A 7,292-nucleotide genomic window follows, 5' to 3' on the forward strand; every position below is an offset into this window, starting at 1 on the left:
TCGATATATTAACCTCTTGAGTGTGAACTATTATCTTTAGATGTATAATGTTATATAGTTTCGCTGAACACTGAATATCAAAACCAAAAGTTCCGAATTTTTTAAAAGTATTTTTCGTTTCGAATGAGTAAACGATTTATTTAAGGGCATAGTTTTTATAGCTTTGACGTGTTTTTAAAGTTGTGTTCTAATTCTTGGCTTTTCGAATTTTTTGTTGCGTGAATTTTTGGTTTCCAATCTGATTTTTGTTGATTTATGTATAATTTCTTAGACCGTCAAAGGGTTTTGATTTGAGGAATTTTGTGCAATAATTTAAACCACATTTATTGTTTCAAAACTGTTGATCACTCAACTTAAAAAAATGCAAATTTTCAAAGTAAAACATTATAGACAAGAGTTTTCCTTATGTTTTCAGATTGCTATGCCCATTTTAATTAATATTAGTTAATTTATTTTTAAGCTTAGAATTTGTCATAAATTTTTACTTACATTTTTCAATACAAATTTGATAAACAGTTTTTTTTATTAAGTTTTATAATTTGCTAAAATAAAATTATTGTTACTGACATAGTTTTGATTGATAACGTTTCCTTTACAAAGCTTTGGTTTATATGTTTTCATACAAACATATTCCTTTCTACTTACGCATTCTCCCTATTCGCAACCGTTAACCGTAGACCTTTTTCAATCATCGAATGCCGTCGATGCAACGCTGCCATTCCTTGGCTGTTTTTCCTGATAAGCTATCCAAGCTGTCCACATACAGATGGTAGAAGGTCGGACATGGTCGATTTCATACTCTGTTTGCGGCTAACATTCCTTCCGCGACCACGTTGCGTTCGCCTCGTTTAGTTTAGTACCGACCCGCGATCAGCTGATAGCGGGCAAAGTTACGGTTGCAGTTGTATGCTTGGAGGCTCGGAGCAAGTTAGTATCCGAGACTGCGTAGAAATTCTTACCACAACCTCATCACACGGCTTAAACTTCAATCGCGGCTGGACTATGCGACTTGTGCACATATATTGAAGCGTTGAAGCAGGCAGAAAGCTTACGCACTATCTGGGGATTGAGGTTGAGTTGTTCTAGCGGGAATTTTCCACCCAGTGGACGGTGCCGAATGACGCCTCGATCGCGGCGACAACGCTGTTTGCTCAGCTGTTCTCAGATGACCGGTCAAGTATCTCGCGGAGAACTTCTTCTTTTGCAAAACCAACTACTTTGGCTGGTTGTTGTTATTCGCTTATCAGTCGCACAAGTTTCCTTCCGACGAAAGTGAAAATAAACAAACAAGCAGTTGTTTGTGTAGAACATTTTATGATCACTCCTTTTAGCATGTAGGAGACAAATTCTTTTTCATCGTATTTTGCAGTTTGATAGAAAAGGCTGAAAAAATGAATGAACAACATTTCACATGTCGCCTCCACGACTTACTATCCAGATAATCAGTAAAGTATTGTTTAGTAAAAATAAAGTTCTGTCAATCAGAAAAATTATAAAAAAAGATGTCAATGTCCAACACTCAGGATGCAGTTTTAAAGTGTTACCTCTCTTTACAAGAAGTTCAAAAAGATTATTTTCCAGTTATTTAGGACAAGCTTACAATATCTACCTGCTCTATGCATAATGTTTTGGCCGAAGTTTTCCAACCACTTTCCGAATAATGCATCCTATTGCACGCGATGCCCTAACGCACCTTTGGCCGAGGAAAACTACCATCGCGACCATTTGGTGGACTGGAGCTGCGAGGCCGCAAATTTGTTGCATTCCAAATTGGTCTACCATTACAGAATTAAGTGTCATTTTCGACGGCGGTTTCCCGGCCCCGACTTCGTGTGGTAAGTTGCTGGCAACCGCAAAGGAAAACACCCGGACCAGCGCTTCGAAAACTGGGATTCTTCTTTCTGCGATTTTTCTTCTATTTTCTTTACCCACAAGTATGAAACTCCGATCTCGGGGTGTTTCGGACGAAATCAAATTAAGACAAAACATGTTGTCCCCAACCGGTGGTCAGCGATTAGGGGTTGGTGCGGGTTCGGTTTTGCCGAGCCAAATGTGCACGAAGGGCACGCTCGGTAGGCAGTTTCTTTCGCCGGGCAAGATGGAGGTTAGCCACTCGGTGTGGTCATTCAACCAACCGAACCGAACCCCAGTCCCCCTGCAACACCGTTGTGTGGTTTGTTTTATTTTGCGTTCATGTACGTTTTACTGTTTATTCTACTGTTATTACTTTTTAGTTTTGCTCTTACTCCGCGCAACCCGGACATCCGCACGATGTCGGACAGACGTATAAACACGCACCCGGCGCGGGAACTGCAGTGATTCATGCTGCGCTTCAGTGCAACGATTATCAAACCGGGCCGCGCTGGAGTCAGCGTTTCTCGAGTTGAAAGCGGCAGAATGCTAAGAAAAATCCGTTCCACCACGACGCGGTTAATGGCGTGTGGATGTTTATTCGTTGGCCATTTTTGTGTGCGTCTTCTAATTGTTTTGTTAAAAATCAATGTACTGACTTGAACTGTGATCGATTGTCGAATAAACATATTCACTCAATTATATGACTGTTTTGTAGAGCAAATAAAAAAATATTCATCGGTGATAAGAAAAAAGTTAACCAAGCTAATTGAATGACGAAATTTTATTGTAAAGGTACATCGTTTAAGTACTTTTGAAAAATATTCGGACGGCCAGTAAACCGGCCTTACGGTCCTTGGCCGAAACTTTAGCCATAGTCGACAAAACCAATCGTTTAAGGATGATTTTCAATTCTTGTGAGGCAGGCTGAATGTTTTAACACACAATCAAACGTAGATAGTTGAATGTTTTGACCACGGCGGATTCAATTTAAATGATACAGTTGTTAAACTTGTTCTAAATTTATAATAAATGCTACTCTTTATTTTTTTTTTAAAGTCGTTAAAATGTGTCTATTTTTTTAATGCAACCGTTAATTGACATAGCCATTGAATAATCGACTGAAAAACTAAAAACAATTATGATTTATAAGCCATTTGTCAAGGACTCTGTACCATGTTTTACTAATCTTTTTAATGGACGTGTTAATTGAGAGTCTTAACTCTTATTTCATCCACCATATGCTTAACTCTCGCCACAACGGAACAATAAACTGTAGCTTCGAAATACTAAATTAATCAAAACTGGTGAGAAACACGTAATTGAGATTTATTAGCCATTTCCACAGGAGTAAGTATCATGTTTTTTTTCTTATCTCTCTAATGGACGTGTTAATTTGTGGCTACAGCTCTTATTTCTCGCTCACTAAAACGGTGGTCAGCAGAGTCAGTGCGCCATAGTTTCCACCGGGGGCAGAATACAACCCATAACTCACCAGCCCACCATCGTTGGGCTATTTGTATCGCAATCCTAATCTTAACCCGATCTAATTGAATGGTCGATTTGAATGAACGGCCGTTTGTTTGCTGTTTGAATTATTCGCTTGTCTAATGGGGGTTTTGCGTTCTCGTCGTCTTTTCCTTGTCTCTTTTTTATCCATTAATCCATTTTCCATCCTCTTATCAGCTCGCGCTATACATAAATCATCGTTAGAATCGGCGCGTACAGTTTTCACACTCAGTTCTGTTCTTTTTTTCGACCGTTTCCCGGAGGAGATAAAAAGGGAAATTAAAGCACACTTGCGAAACGTGACACGCGATTGAGAGGACAGGAAGTGTGGCGCTAAAAGATACCGAAAACAAACCGGAACCGTGAAATCGTTCAAGGTACATATTCATTTTTGCGAATGTCAAAAGCTGCCCAAATGGCCATGCATGACACATAGGATGGTCTGTTGCGTTGAGAAACATATACAGAAGTTGACGAATGGTAACGAGATAAAGACTAACGAATACGAACTCCTCGTAGTCGCCTAAACCAGGCCTTCTCGTGGCTGCGCAGCTGTATTTAATGCTTCGTAATTAATTGTATCACAAAACTAAACGCCTGCGCCTATCGAAACTATCCCAGAGGCTTTGGCTTTGGTCAGCGACCGAGCATGAGAAACGAGAACTCAAGAAAACAAAAAAACAAGGATCGTCTTTCAAGGGTGATCTGGTGCATCTTCTAGGAACGCGCAGCGAAAATTCAGATACGCCAAGAGGAGTCGGTCCGTTTGAGACTAGCCGAGTCGGCATGTCAGACGAAGATCAGAGCAGTCGTCGCCATATTCCTGTCATCTTATCGCGATGCGTTCAGCACCGCGAGTAAGTAGGCTGGTGTCTGTTGTTTTATTCTTTCCAGTCCCCTTTCAGGGTCTCTTCGTTCTATCACGTGTCCGGTAGTAGTCCTTATCGGCGTGGCTCGAATTTCTGTTGCCATCGGTCGTGCGGGTGCATTTCGCGCAGCGCCTCATTCTGCAGAACCTTCCGGCCGACATCAGACAGATGATCGTCCGTGGAATTAGCGATGGAATCGCGTGCTTCAAACCCGATTGATCGCAACGCAGCGAAGAGCGGGTGATTCCATGGTTCCGACTTATGTCGGCCGCTGATTGACCGCGGTACGTTTGCGAGTGAGTTTGAGTTGATGAATGCCGGCAATATGAAACACAATACTGCAGTATCGGCAAAGGCAGTCGAGTAAAAAGTCACGCCTGCACTAATTAACTGTGAGCAACAGAACTAAACGATTGCTTTTCCATGTTTGTGTCCTAGAGGCTCTTCCTCCTGGGAAGATCACATTCGAAGGAAGGGTGATAGCATGTTGATAGCTAAGGAGGTGACAAAAAATTCCTCAATTAATTATGAAATCTAACTTCATAACCATTGAGGAGATATAGGAATAGATTTATCACAGACAATTTAAAATAAGTAAATCATACCGATCTAAAAATAAACTAATGTTGTCACTTACGATTTACTGATACAAAATTAAGTTATGTTTGTTTATATACATACTCATGTTTTTTTACATGTAAATGTAAACTACTAATGTTGAAGAATGGTTTTGATTGGGTTTCATTAGCAGATCGACCTAAAAATAAATTCTCTCAGTTTTGTAGATTTTTAATAAATTTGCATCTGAAAACTTCGACTTTTAAAGTTTTTTAAGTACTCCAGACCAAACTTTTTTACTAGATCATTAACCAATTTATTCCCGTGAAGAGGGCCTGACTCGTAATAAATTTACTTTGATCAGTATAACGTTCTGTTTCTGCGTTTACTGTAAATATTTGTTCAACGAAATGAAACTATTTTTATTATTCGTCGAACCAGAAATCAAAAACCACGCTTCATGTTACATAACGACTGCACCAGCATCAGCCAGGTTCTCACCGCGCCCACCTTTCGCGGAACGATTTAATTGCAATTTTACGGCAACGAAGATTAGCCGGAGTCTGGACTGCGCTAGCTGGATGGATCAAAATTCCCGCTGTCACCGGAGGAGCGATCGCCACGAGAAATTCTGGGATAACGGTTGGGACGGTTTCAACGCCGGCACGGTGAAGTGCTTTGATGTTTGCTAATGAAAGTGAATTAAACCCGGCTCGAGCGGCATATGAGACAACGTTGTTTAAGTTCTGGTTTTTTGCTCAACCCACGACAGCACTGTGGCCGTCCCGAGTCCGGGAACTATACTGGATGCAATATTTGAGGTTGGCTTGTTTTTTGCTTTCTTTCCGGTACCGACGAAATGGTGTTCTTTTTCTCCTCCACCATTTTGCGAGAACACTCGCACTGCTAAACCGACGTAATTGAATTGGAATTCTTTTTATGCTTTTTGTTTGTTTGTCTGCCGAGCAAAGCAACACGGCAGCAGCTGCAGTTGGCAGATCTGTTCTCCCGGGAACTCGCAGCTCCCAGTTTGCCTCTTTCACCGGAATCAGTTAGTTTCGGAGCGCGAGGCTCCGGCTACTAATTGCCAGATGGAGACGCTAATTAGAATGCCAATAAATATTTGTCATTTCGCTAAACATCTTGCTGTGGTGCGGTTCACGGTACTTTATTAATTGACGCGAAGTGTAGGAACCAGTAGCAGCAAAGTTTAGCAAAGGAAAATGTACTTGCATTCTTCTGCCATCTATCACCACTTTTTCTTGTAAATCAACCAAAGGAACAAGATGAAGAATTTCAATCTACGATGTCCAACACAGCAGCTTTCATTAAAAAGAAATGGATAATGTTTTCGATTCGTAAATATTAAAAGTTAAGCGTAGAAATAACATATTGATAAAGTTTTAAACCGATACGTCAGCCCGGCTCGTGATGGACGAAAAATACAGAAAATACTGTTGAGTGGTTGAAACTTTATAGAACTCTTTTTGAATGAGCATTTCTCCTATTTATGCTTTAATAATCGTTTTTAATATTATTTATTGACATTACTTTGCTATCAGGTATTTCCTGCTTGTATGTGTGATGTGGCCTTGCAATTTATTCAAAGCATTCTGAAAGATCTTCTCCCCTGTAATGAATTCAAAAAGTGATTTCTTTAATTTACGTTAATGCATTAGTCTTTTCATTTTCTCCTAAACAACTCAACAATATTCTAACTCTATATAGTTTTATGGTCGTTGTGTCAGATATATACAATAAAAAGTTGGTTTTGCCTATACAATAAAAAGATTTGGTATTTTGAAACTTTCCTTTGCAGCATAATTAGAGTCAAAATAATTATAATCAAAATCCGTCAAATTTCAGATAGTTCAGTTCCTGATCCACCTTTTAAACTCATTCGAAAAATATTAAAAAGAGAAAACCCTATTGGGTTTATGAAACAAGTAAATAGCCTTTGGCAAATTAAAGAATAGAATTCCTGATTTGAATCTAGTAGAAAACAGGTAAAAAGTTGCTAAGTTATGGCCAAGCAGTTGCTTAGTTATGCTCACCCCATGATCCGTCTATCATTAAAGTACAAACAATTTCAATTTATTTAATTTTTCTTCGTTATTAATTCCTTCTTTTAATTCATCAATAAACATCATCAAGGAAAGTAATCTATTGCTAGATAAACATGTAATGGGGTAAAACAAATATTATGTTATTAAATGCAATGCTCTAGAGGCATTTTAGGCAATGAAGTTCAAAAGGACGAACGGTAAACTCACGGTAAATTTCGCAGTTTGTAACTCGATTCAGCTTGCTTCGTATTGCGTTCGACGAGTCATTCTTAACCGGTGGGTAGTATTATGTCAATTTTCCATACCCTCTCGGAACGCTCGGGAAGCTTTGGCGTCGCGGTTTCGAGGAAAGTGGATACTTTTCGGGTTCGGGTATTGCCCCTCCCGACTGGGACGCGCTTCTCGCGTCGTAGTGTTTTCGATTGCGTTTCAGCGAAGC

The sequence above is a fragment of the Anopheles ziemanni genome, chromosome 2 (genome assembly GCF_943734765.1).
Source record: "Anopheles ziemanni chromosome 2, idAnoZiCoDA_A2_x.2, whole genome shotgun sequence".
In the NCBI taxonomy this organism is placed as follows: Eukaryota; Metazoa; Arthropoda; class Insecta; order Diptera; family Culicidae; genus Anopheles; species Anopheles ziemanni.